At 43.7% G+C, this 12178-nt stretch overlaps 1 pseudogene; it reads left to right on the top strand.

The window, feature by feature from the left end:
* Nucleotides 1–12178, top strand: part of LOC130261520 (mediator of RNA polymerase II transcription subunit 13-like) — a 33376-nt pseudogene that overhangs the window by 4336 nt on the left and 16862 nt on the right.

Below are 12178 nucleotides of genomic sequence, written 5' to 3'. Positions count from 1 at the left end.
TACGGTCTTTCAGTGTCGATTTTTGGATTATTTCTGCCTGTTTTCATATGGATTTTGAGCGGATTTTTTCATGTCAGAATGGGAATTTGTTCGGCCATACCTCCTGGAGTTTTCCCCATGGTTTTCTTAAAAATGCCTGGAATTTTGACTGGCTTGGTGAGTTTCAGTGTCAGTTTTAGAACTAATACTGGCCATTTTCATATGGATTTTTAGGGGATTTTTGCATGTCTTCCTGGGAGTTTGTTAGGCCAAGCTTATGCTGGAGTTTTCCTGATGTTTTCTTAAATAATGATGTCGCATTCCGAGGTGTCTCCTTAGACCCAAGATCACCTCTGGAGGACATGCAGGTGGTCTGGAACCCAGCTCTTTCCAATGCCCGCTGATGAGAGACTGCAGGAGGCTGTTCTTAGAGGTTTTCATGGTTGTTTATTGTTCCTTATGTCAGGAATGCTTTGTCCAGCGAACAACAGTCTGCTCGCTAGACGTCCAGGGCAGAATCTGCCTGGCAGAGGCAGGACTTATCTTTTATGTTCTAAATTACGTACTAGGTATTTACAAATGACCCCCAATACAATACAGTCTTGTTACATGGTGCAGCTCTGTCCTTATCCAATCTAAAAGTGCCAGCTTGTCACCCAGCATGGATGACACGGAGAAGAAGGAGGAAGAGGTATCCATACCCTCAATTCTCCATGTTGGGCACGTGTCCCTTATCCACAAACATTCTAGAAATCTGCTAATTCTACATTCTAACAGTCTAATTTATACTCTATTTATTTTTGCGGCTTGCATTTCTTCTCTCAATGTTCGTAAATTGTTCCAAGGAGCTAAATCCAGCCCCTGAGACACCTGGGTCTCATTCGAGGATCTTTGGGGACCCCGCCAAAGGGGTCTTAAACCTTCCAGGGAAGCCAGAGGAATACTCTGGACTCCCAAAAATGCCTGGAATATTGACCGGTTTGGACTGTTTCAGTGTCGATTTTATGACATTTTCTGGCCATTTTCATATGGATTTTTAGGGGATTTTGCATGTCAGTGCAAATTTTTTAGGCCAACCTTATCTTGGAGTTTTCCCGATGTTTTTCTCAAATGCCTTGAATTTTGACTGGTTTGGTGTGTTTCAGTGTCGATTTTAGGACTATTACTTGCCATTTTCATATGGATTTTGCAGGATTTTTCTCATGTCTTAATGGGAATTTGATAGTCCAAATTTATCCTGGATTTTTCCCGATGTTTTTGTCAATAATTCCTGGAATATTGACTGGTTTGGGGAGTTTCAGTGTCGATTTTAGGACAATTTCTGGCCATTTTCAAATGGATTTTGTGGGGATTTTTGCATGTCTTAGTGTGAATTTATTAAGGCCTATCTTATCCTGGAGTTTTCCCAATAATGTGATGGGTTTTGGGTGGTTTGTTGGGGGCACTTTGTAAGGCTGTTTTTAAGAAACAGATTAGTTTAATTTGTTGATCCAGCTTTAAAGGAAATACTGGACTATATGATCTCTTCCGTTCGCTTTTAATCCTATTTTGCATGGTTGTGTCTAAAATATGTAACAAAACAAATTGTTGCTGGATCTGGAAAATGTCATTTTTCACCAATGGAACCAGTGTGGACTCTAGGAGTTGTGTGGTGGCCTCTGGTGAGGGACTGCTGTATCCTTCACTTTCTGTACCATTGCCTGCTATAGGTATCTCTGTGTGTTCCAGGACTGTGTCAGGGATGTTCGTGGATAAAAATTAGTGTCAGTGTTGTGTGAGAACAAAATGTTTTTGCCTGCTGTGCAGTTCTGTCTCTTGTTATGCTGTATATTGCTTTACTGTATAGTATAAAATATGACATAATTATAAAAAGCAATAATTAATGCATTCCAATGTAACTTGAAAGCCCTGGTAGTCCCTTGGTTATCCTCTCATGCCCCCTATCCTTCCCTTCACATGAGACTTTTTTTATGTTTTCCTCCTGCTGTTGACATGTGATGCCTGTGTGTATGTGATGTTTGTCTATACCCATATTCCTTCTCCCCCTCTCCAAAGTAGGGAACATTTGCCAGTTCTGAAGTTCTGACCTGTTTGTTTTTGATCATCTGTCAAGTTCCCACTTGTTGGAGAGCATTTGAAAGCCAGTGAAATACATGGTTAAAGGCACAGGCCTCAGGATGGCCAGTATTTCAATGTATGACTTTACAAAAAGATAATCAGGGAGGATTTAAGTGGAGAAAGAAATGCATAATGGGAAGAATGCGAGATGAGGGTTAGGCAGCTTGTGCACCATTTCAGAAGCTGTGTTTTGCAAGTCACCTGGTGGCAAGCAGCAGGATTCCCTGTTATCTGCAGAGATGTGCAGCACTGAGTGCCTTCAGCACTTCACACTTGAAGCTGCTTGGATGGCATCAACAGGAGGACAAAGTGTTCTGTACCCTGAGGTGACCTTGTGAAAATGCAGCACATCCCTCCTTGCTGTTCCAGACCCAGCCCAGAGCAGGGACTCGTGCCCAGGTCAGCGGACTCAAAGCTCCCTCTGCTGCTGCAGCTCGGGCTTGGCAAGATTGATGTACTGGAGTTCAGTTCAGCTAAACAAGAGCACATTGCAGGGAGAAAAAGCAGCATCTTCTTGTACAATAGCTGCTAAAGGCTTCTGCATCACAGGAAGGAGTGGAGTGCAGAGAGTTTTCAGACTTTCAAACATGTTGAAGTAATATCTCAATTTATTATCTCTTTGATAATCATACAGAAAATACATACTGAGAATATAATATGCTATGTTATTAGTGTATCTACTGGTGATAAGCTGTTGGAAATTTCTGTAGTAGTGTAGATCTCAACTGGAAAATCTCACCAAAGACAATTTTGATTGTAGTACCTCAATTCAAGCATATTGTAAAGAAATGGCACAGAATCCGAGAGTGATTTGGGTTGGAAGGGACTTTAACCTCATCCACTCTCTGCCATGGGCAGGGACACCTTGCACTGTCCCAGGTTGCTCCAAGCCCCATCCAGCCTAGCCTTGGACACTGCCAGGGATCCAGGGGCAGCCATAGCTGCTCTGGGCACCTATGCCAGGGCCTGCCCACCCTCCCAGGGAATAATTCCTTCCCAAAATCCCATCCATCCCTGCCTTCTGGCAGTGGAAGCCATTCCCTGTGTCCTGTCCCTCCATCCCTTGTCCCCAGTCCCTCTCCAGCTTTCCTGGAGCCCCTTTAGGCACTGCAAGGAGCTCTGAGCTCTCCCTGGAGCCTTCTCTTCTCCAGCTGAACACCCCCAGCTCTCCCAGCCCGTGTCTGTAGGAAAGCATCAGTGATCCATTCATTTCCTCAGTGAGGTTTAATATAGAATATAAAGAACTGATCCTTGCATAAATTATTGGTTTTCTTAATAGATGCTTTTAGGACCATCCATATTACAATAAATTTTGTCTTAAAAGCAACTCACCAAAGACTATATAAATTCAAGTTTAACAACCAGGATAATAATGAAAAAGTTCTATTTGCACTATTTCATAGTGATTCAGTCCAGAGCTGTAGGGGCTATCTAAAGTACCTCCATTTATTAGGGAGTGTATTTTTTATAGACACATATAGATATATTATATACAGAGTGTATCACATCACATGAGGTGCAGTATGTGCACAACCATATTGTCCAGGTCTGTGGTACAACCCAGTTCCATCTTTGCTGCCTCAAAGGAAATGTTGCTTTGCAATGTGTTTTGTAAGGATGCTCTGAGCATTCCCCAGTGAATGTGAACATCAGTGTAGTCAGCAACCTGCTGTCGGGGCTCTGGTTGATTTACATGAATATGTAAATTTACATGAATACATGAATATGACTGACTTTAAGAGAACTGCATAATTCTGTACTGTTCGGAGAGAATACTGACAGTGAGCTATTCATAAAGGAGATACAAAGTAATAACAATGAGCAGATTCGAAAGACTTACAGCAACAGTAGGCGGCTGAGAAGGTATATTAAAGTAGCAAGCAAGAAGGTAGATGTGTAGAGAAAATATAGTAAAGTAGCAAATAGGTAGAAGAGACGTGACTGACTTAGGGTGCTAGATTGCTTGAGCCAAGAGGTGGAGAAATTGCTGTAAAAGTGCGTGAAACCAATCAATAAATAGCAAATAAAATATGCTCACTAACCGATGATATGTTTGCTGGCCTCGCGTGTTGCAACAATGTTTAAAGTTTAAAAGAAGCACTGTACAACTAATAAACGGATTAGACTTCCATCATATTGATGTGTGAGTCTTTTCTCATCTCGCCATGAAGATTGTTCCCTAAGATTCCGACAACCCTCTCAGAGACTTCCAGTAAAAGATATCAAGTGACAGTATGAAGAACAGTTCTGGACATTAATGCTTTATTTCTCTTGCAGGAGAAAGTGGCTGCTCTCAGAGCAGCATCAACCATCCAGCTGTGCAGGAGGGCACAGTCAGTGTCCAGTCACCAGGGCATTAGCTGCACATTAGGGTGATTGCAGGCACAGACCACCTGCTGCTGCATGGAATCTGCAGCCTGTCCTGGGAACAGCAAAGCCCTGGAAAAGCTGGGATAACCCCACACAGCCTGCATGCTTCCAGGGAGAAGCAAGCTAAGATGTTGTGTTTGCACCTGTACACAGGGTTGAGTGTCTCCAATCTAGTCCAGTTCACTTGTGATCATGGAGGTTATCTTTTTAAGTAAAAAGTACATACATGTTTTGAAATGAGTTTTTGTTGTCCTGTTGTTGTTCATGAAGTAGGGATGGAGCTTTTAATTTTGAAATAGTGCTTATTTTTAAACAGGTTTATGTTTAATGTTAATGCAATGTTAAGCACAAACACATCTTTCAATTTCTATTTAGCTTAATAAAAGCAAATAAACAGATAAACAAAAAGCCCTGAATGCAAAAAAGACCAGTAAAAGTATGGGCAGAGTTATATCTCTGTTGTCACATCCTTAGGAATAATCATTAGTATAATTAAAAAACTTTTTAGCAGGATGTGAAACCCTGAAATTCAATCCTGTGCTTCTCAGTCTCAAAGATACTGGATACAAAGTCAAAAAAGCCATATGAAGCCAGTAATAAGATAGTATGTTTCTGCATTATTTTGTTTTAAATATTTAAAAATATTTATTCAAACTTCCTCCATCAAGCAGAAGTTAAAAGCCTGTTAAAAGCTCTGGAGCAGGCAGGAGGTTTTTCCGTGCTGTTCCTTGGCTTTGGCTTTCCCTGGGGCTATGTAAGTGCCCCGAGCCGATAGTGAGTGCTTTCTCTCCTTGCAGGCACAAGGTGTTGAAGCAGCGCTGCGCCGGTGCCTCGGGCCGCCCGCCCTCGCTTCCCCAGCCCGGCTTCGGCGTGGGGACAGCAGCGGCCTCGGCACTGCCCCCTCCTGCCTCCTCAAAGCACAAAACCACCGAGAGGCAGGACAAGGGAGACAAGCTGCAGAAGAGGCCCCTGATGCCCTTCCACCACCGTCCCTTGGTGACTGAAGAGCTATGCATGGAGCAGGACACGTCCGGGCAGAAGCTGGGGCTGGCTGAGATGGAGTCTGCTTTGGAAGTGCCCAGTTCCAGGAAATACGAGAAGCCGCTCTCTCCGCCTGCTAGAAATCCGAGCAAGCAAATTAATATGAATCCTATGGATTCATCCCATTCCCCCACTTCCCCTCGGCCTCCCACCCTGAGCCCCCAGCCCAGAGGCCAGGAGACGGAGAACCTGGACCCCCCCTTCAAGTTCCTGTGAACCCAGCACTCTACAACAGTGGGCTGGAGCTGCAGCCACTGCCCAGCTTAGATGACAGGACAGTCCTAGTGGGTCAGTGAGACACCCTTGTACTGTGGCATAACTCAGAGCAACGAGGCCGTGGACGTGTGGAGGTCCTACAGTGTCCCTTCGAGTGACAACCCCGAGTTCCGGCCGCTAGAGCTGCCGTGTGAGCGGTATGACAGCAGGATGGAGATTAGCCCCGACAGCACTGCAAAGGTGAGAGCACACACTGGGCAGGGGCTGGGCACTTTTAATCATCACCAAACTGATGTCTGGAAAGGCTGACCTGGAACAGAGACCAGACAGAACAAAACAAATACAGTAGGTACTTATTGAAAGGATCCACCTTGGGCAGTGCAAGAGCCTGGCCGGGGCTGCAAACCCAAGATGGATCCTGGTCATGAGTCTTTACACTTTTGTAAGTTTTGGTTCATCCACACATTGGGGTCAATTGTCCAACCACAGCCCCAGGCTATGAAGTTTCAGCTCCCTGGCTTGCCCCCTTCCCTTCACCATTGTTTATGATTTTTGGACACTGGACCTAGGAAGGAATTGCTCTGTTCAACAACTCTGTGAGGAGAACTCACCAGCACCCAACATGAAGTTTCACAACCATACACCAAGCAGCGGAGAATCTGAAAAATATAAAAGCTAAAACCTAAGGCATCACTCAAATTTCTACTTTTCAACTGAGAAAGACTAAGGCTTCACTTCACCATCATGCATTATGCAGAGAGCACCAAATATTTAAATAGAAACATTCTATTGCAAGACACTTGCCTTTTCCATATCTCTTTTTCTGTTGAACACTGCAAGACATGATCAATCTCTTTGTAACATATTTTTGTATTTTATGTTAGCCTAAAAATTACTGTAGCATTCTGATAATGCGTTTTAAAAAAAGCACCAGAGAGGTTAATGAAAATTTTTAGGAAAAATTAATTGTTAATAGTTAAAACACCATTGGGTTTGGTAATTACAATGAAGTTTACTAGGCTGAAAAGGATTTCAGCGTGAAAAACACAGCCTGGGAAGGCTGGACTTCAACGTGTTTTCATTTATATAGTGACAAAATTGATTCTTCTTTCATTGTCCCAAAGTAGGCCTTAATACAGAAGGTATTTAATACTAAATGTATGCTATACTTCCTTTATTTGCAGGAAAAAACATTTCTACTTGATTAAGGGGGATGGAGTGAGCCATGGGCTATGTTTGAGTGACAGCTACAGATCGTGATGGTTTTGTTTCATGGTGGCTTTGCTTGTTTATTTTCACTTCAGGCTCTTAGCACAGCCCAATAAACAGTTTAAAATTTTGGAAGAGCAGAAACCAGTGCAGACCCTGAACTATCTCGACCCCTTGCCTCTACTACAACCCCCTGGAGAAGGCTGGGGAGACACCAGTGATCCTTACACCTTCGAAGATGGAGACATCAAGTACAGTTTCACTGTCAATAAAAAATGCAAACTTGGGGCTGAGAAAGATCCTTCAAATAAGAACAAGGTAAAGTGTAAATCCAGTCTTTGGCATTAATGTTCTTGTGGGAGTTATCTTGTAGCACAGCATTTATTCTACAACTCTCTGGAAGACACAAGTCTGTTCCACTGAACAACATCAGACATGTATATTTTTGTCCTGTTTATATTTATATATTTTTAAATTATTATTTTATATTATCACCTGCACGATGCTCCTTATGTATCCTATCCCTTATGGAGCTGTTTTAGTGTCTGGCTGTGCAAGCAAACGTTCTAAAAGGTGTTTTTTCCTGGAGAATTTGAGGTGGTTAATTACCTGGACTGGCTGTCAGAGCTGAATGATATCCATGGAATCCTTTGTCAAATCTTTTATTTAACTCGGACCCCTAAGTCTGGCTGGACACAGGAAAACATTTTTTCTTACATAGCTTAAATTCATAACCATGAAATCTCTGATTTTTTGTATAGTCAGAAGATGGTTCCAAGGAAATCCCCCCAACAGGCCATTCCACACCAGTTCCTGATGGAAAAGATGCCATGTACATTTTCAGTTCTGCTCCTAAAACTGGTGAGCTTTACTCTGCAAAGCAAAAATACCATATGCCTAACATCTGAAGGGAAAAATTTGAACTTTTGTCTTTTCATCAGAGCTACAGACAGCTCCCTAGTTGGAAAAAGCTTGATTTTCCTTGCCCTTTTTATAAAAACAATTATATATTTTTTAGATTGTTGAATGAGCAGCAGTTCCTTCCTTGTTTCCCCACTGAACCTCAATGGTTGCTGAGCACAGCAGAGGGCTCAGGGGGGCAGAGGTGTTGCTGTGCTCCCACGTGCTCCCATGTACTCACATCTCTGACTGTGCTCCCATGTGCTCACACATCCCTGACTGTGGTCCCATTGCTCACACATCCCTGATTGTGCTCCCATTGCTCACACATCCCTGATTGTGCTCCCATGTCCCTGACTGTGCTCCCATTGCTCCCATCCCTGACTGTGCTCCATTGCTCCCATCCCTGATTGTGCTCCCATCACTCCCCTCCCTGACTGTGCTCCCATGTGTTAACATCCCTGACTGTGCTCCCATGTCCCTGGCTGTGCTCCCATTGCTCCCATGTCCCTGGCTGTGCTCCCATCACTCCCCTCCCTGACTGTGCTCCCATCGCTCAACCCCTGACTGTCCTCCCATCACTCCCCCCCTGACTGTGCTCCCTCTCTGGCTCCTGCAGAGCCCTGGCAGGACGGTGCTGCCCGGCCCGGCTCCGGCAACCTTACCCAGGTCACTGACCTGGCCCTGTCCCTGCACGACCTTGACAACATCTTTGACAACTCCGATGAGGATGAGCTGGGGGTGAGTCTGTGCCAATGACTGTTCTGCAGGCCAGAAACTGCAATCCTAGGGAGAAGGATTATTCCTAATAGATGGCAGAGGGAGTTTCCAGGTAGGCAGGCTTGGATTTAGCTAGGAAGGATTGCTGGCTAAGAGAGGGATCCTTCAGGAGATCTATCCTGTATGGACAGGCTGTAAGAGCTTCCATAGGGAGAGCCATGAAGTTGCTTTCTAAATCCATTATGTCTAGTTCTGTATCATGGACTTCTGTCAGAATTTTGTGTTTGATAATTATGGTGGAAAAGATCCAAGTTTTATTAATTGGTGATGGGTTTTGTTAACTTGTCTGAGAGCCCATCCAAAGAAAAAGAAATTCAACCTTACAGGATTCCAGTAATTCCCTTATATTCCTCCAAGCACTTTATTTCAGTGCAAAGAGAAATAGTTGCTGCATGTTAGGAAATACAGAAGAAATTTATTTCCATTATGGAGGGGGAGGGGAAATTGCCTGGGAGGGCAAAGATTTGGATAGTCTATTTTTAAGCATAATCTAGTACAGCCATAATGATACAGGAGGTAGTCTTAAAATGACTGTTAGTAGATAGCAGTGTTTAAAAGTCTTATGCCTTGTTCTTGGCAAGACTTTTTAAGTGCACCAATTTCCTTACTGTGGTTCCACACAAACTGCACTTCAGATGCCACAGTTAATATGCATATCAACCAGAGGATTGTTCTGTCAAAATAAAAAATTACTTTCTCTGAAGTTGCCCTGGACAGCCCTAATGTTTTTCCTGTCTTAACATTTGCATGTGTTGGACTTACTCTCAGTATCATATTCCCATTACTGCCTTGGAGTAATCCAAACATGGAAACAAATAAAGCAGTCACATGCATTGCAAGCTCAGGGCTTGTGTTAACATTTTGAATATAATCTGTGTGTGTATAGAAATATAAAAATACAGTTATGTGTATGCATCAGTTTATGGGGGGATATGTAGAAAGGCAAATATTTCTTTTTGTTTTTAGTGTTGAAAGGGGGACTCCTTGTGGGGAGCATGTGGGAGAGTAGAAGAGCAGCCAGTGTGTTTGCTGTGCAGTGCACTGGGTGTCAGTGGGTGCTGATGCAGTGTTTGTTTGCAGGCTGTGTCCCCAGCCCTGCGCTCCTCCAAGCTGCCGGCCGCGGGCTCCGAGGAGTGGCCGCCGGGCAAGGACGGCTGGACTGCGGTGCCCTACCTTCCCAGTGAGTACAGCTGCATGGCACAACACCCACAGCACAGCCCTGCCTGCCACTCACCCAGGGTGCCCCTGCTGCTGGAACTGCCAGCTTTTAATGAGGGCACTGGCACTCACAGACACGGGTTTTTAATGAGCCCACTGAGACATGAGGTACTCTTACTGTTGACAGTGTTGTCTTGGTCTGGAACTGTGGGAGGGGTTTGTTACAAATCTTCCTTTGGAAGCTTTCTCCTCTACTCTCTGCTCACTGTTGGACGCTTCCACCATTACCAAATCCCTCTTGAAGTATGAATCCTTCTACTTAATGAATTTGGATCCATGACTTATCAACTGGCCATGATGGTGCAACCTTTCTTGGAAGAAAATTGCATTGAACATTTTACAAGTTAAAACTAAAATAACCCTCAGAGTTTAATGTAGATGTGGAAGTGAATGATTAAAATCAAAATGCTGGGTTCTAACTGGAGGCATGTTGGGGACTTTTTATAGGTGGCTGTGGTAGTGATGCTTGTGCAGGCCCTGCACATGGACAAGGGAGGTTATAGGAGTGCAGGAAACTTAAGAAATTATATGAAATGGGATTAAAACAATACGGCTTTTTTGTAAGAACTATGCCAACAACTGTTGGGAATGGTAACTTGTACTCTGAGGTTTGAGGGCTTTGCTGCATTGCTTGCACCAGACAGGAGGGGGCAGCTAGGGCGGGGGGTTCGGGCTCTGCTCCCAGGGAATTGGGACAGGAGAGGGAATGGCCCCAGGCTGGGCCAGGGGAGGGTCAGGTTGGATATTGGGAAAATTCCTTCACTGAAAGGGTTGTAAAGCCCTGGCACAGCTGCCCAGGGCAGTTCTGCAGTCCCCAGCCTTGGACGGATTTAACAGCTCTGTGGATGTGGCACATGGGGACGTGGGGTGGCCTTGGCAGTGCTGGGAGTAGTTGATGATCTCAGAGGGCTTTTCCAACCTGAACAGATCTCTGATTCTATTGGTGTAGGTGGCATTTCTCTTGAGATGAAGGAGAAATGTGTCTGTGTTTGTGGGACGGAAGGAAAGTGAAAATTTTTGGTATAATAGTTACGAATCAAATTACAAATTACTTAGTGGTGAGAAGGAAGAGTGTTTGATTTCTGTGGCCACTGTAAGCAGAAATCCAATCTCTCTGCAAATCATTCTTTAATGCCTTCTCATTAACTTCAGCTGGTAATGAGAACAAATTGAGGTGAAGAAAAAAACCAGTCTGAAGGAGATGAGTCAGAATTTTATGGACCCATAAAAGCTGTGCTGATTTACTCAAATGTAGAAATCTGAAGTGTACAGAGATTGGATTTTGACAGGTTTAGTTGATCCATAGCTTTTTAAAATATGCAAAGCTATTTCAAGCATGACACACATGAAAATGAATGATGATAGTTGCCTGTTGCTGTAGGGTTGGGGTATTTTTTTGTAATTAAACTTTTTTATGAATCTGCATTGCAGAATCTTGCTAAGTGGAGTGAGCTGGAGGTGAGAAAATGATGTAGTGTGAAGTTAAATAGATATACTCCACTTGTAGCTGTGGCCTTGTCACCAACTGTCGAGGTAGAGCAGTGTCTGTGGAAAGCTGAAGTGCTTTGTACAGCATCATAAATTCCTTCTGGCCACCCTTCATTTTCACCTTCCTCCCTGTCCCCTCTCCAGTGCCTAAAGTACCTCTCTGCTGAGAAACAGAGGGAGCAAATCCAGCTGCCAGCCTGAACATTGTATTCCAATGTTAGTGGAAAAGAGTTTCTTCCATTCTGCTGAACTTTTTTTCAGCTTTGATGTATCCTGTATCAGGACAAGACTAAGGTTTTTTAAATTCAGATACTGAGGGAGTGGGAAAAAAAGAATATGGACAGAGTGGGAATAATTCATAGCCCATTCTTTACTCTGCTGCTCCAGATTGTGAAGGACTGGGTTCAGCTAGGAGAGCTATTACCAAAAGAACTGCATTTTGTGAGGACTGCCTCTATCTGAGTGGTTTCCCTTTGTCTGAAGAGTTCAGTCATCTCTCATCTCTTGAAACAGGGGATTTAAGGATTAAAATAGAATGAAGAATATAACATAGTATCAGTCACTGTGTGCTTATAAGGAAAGGAATGCACGATGTACAACATATAGTATCAGTCACTGTGTGCTTAAATAAAGAAAGGAATGCACGATAAGAGACCCCTGAAGTATAGGAAAGTGTACCTCTCCATAAAAGTGCAAAGTCTGCAACCAAGAGACTACAAGCGCATGCATGGAAAGACAAGGTGAAAAGTTCAACTAGTGAGGAAGACTTTTACTTCATCGTTTTCTGCCCACAGACTCATTTGAAGACCACCGACTCAATAAACTACGCAGCCGCAATGAATATGCAGCTAATTTCCAT

This window comes from Oenanthe melanoleuca, chromosome 20 (genome assembly GCF_029582105.1).
Source record: "Oenanthe melanoleuca isolate GR-GAL-2019-014 chromosome 20, OMel1.0, whole genome shotgun sequence".
Taxonomy (NCBI): Eukaryota; Metazoa; Chordata; class Aves; order Passeriformes; family Muscicapidae; genus Oenanthe; species Oenanthe melanoleuca.
The sequence above is the reverse complement of the archived record's forward strand: the minus strand, read 5'-3'. Positions and strand labels throughout refer to the sequence as shown.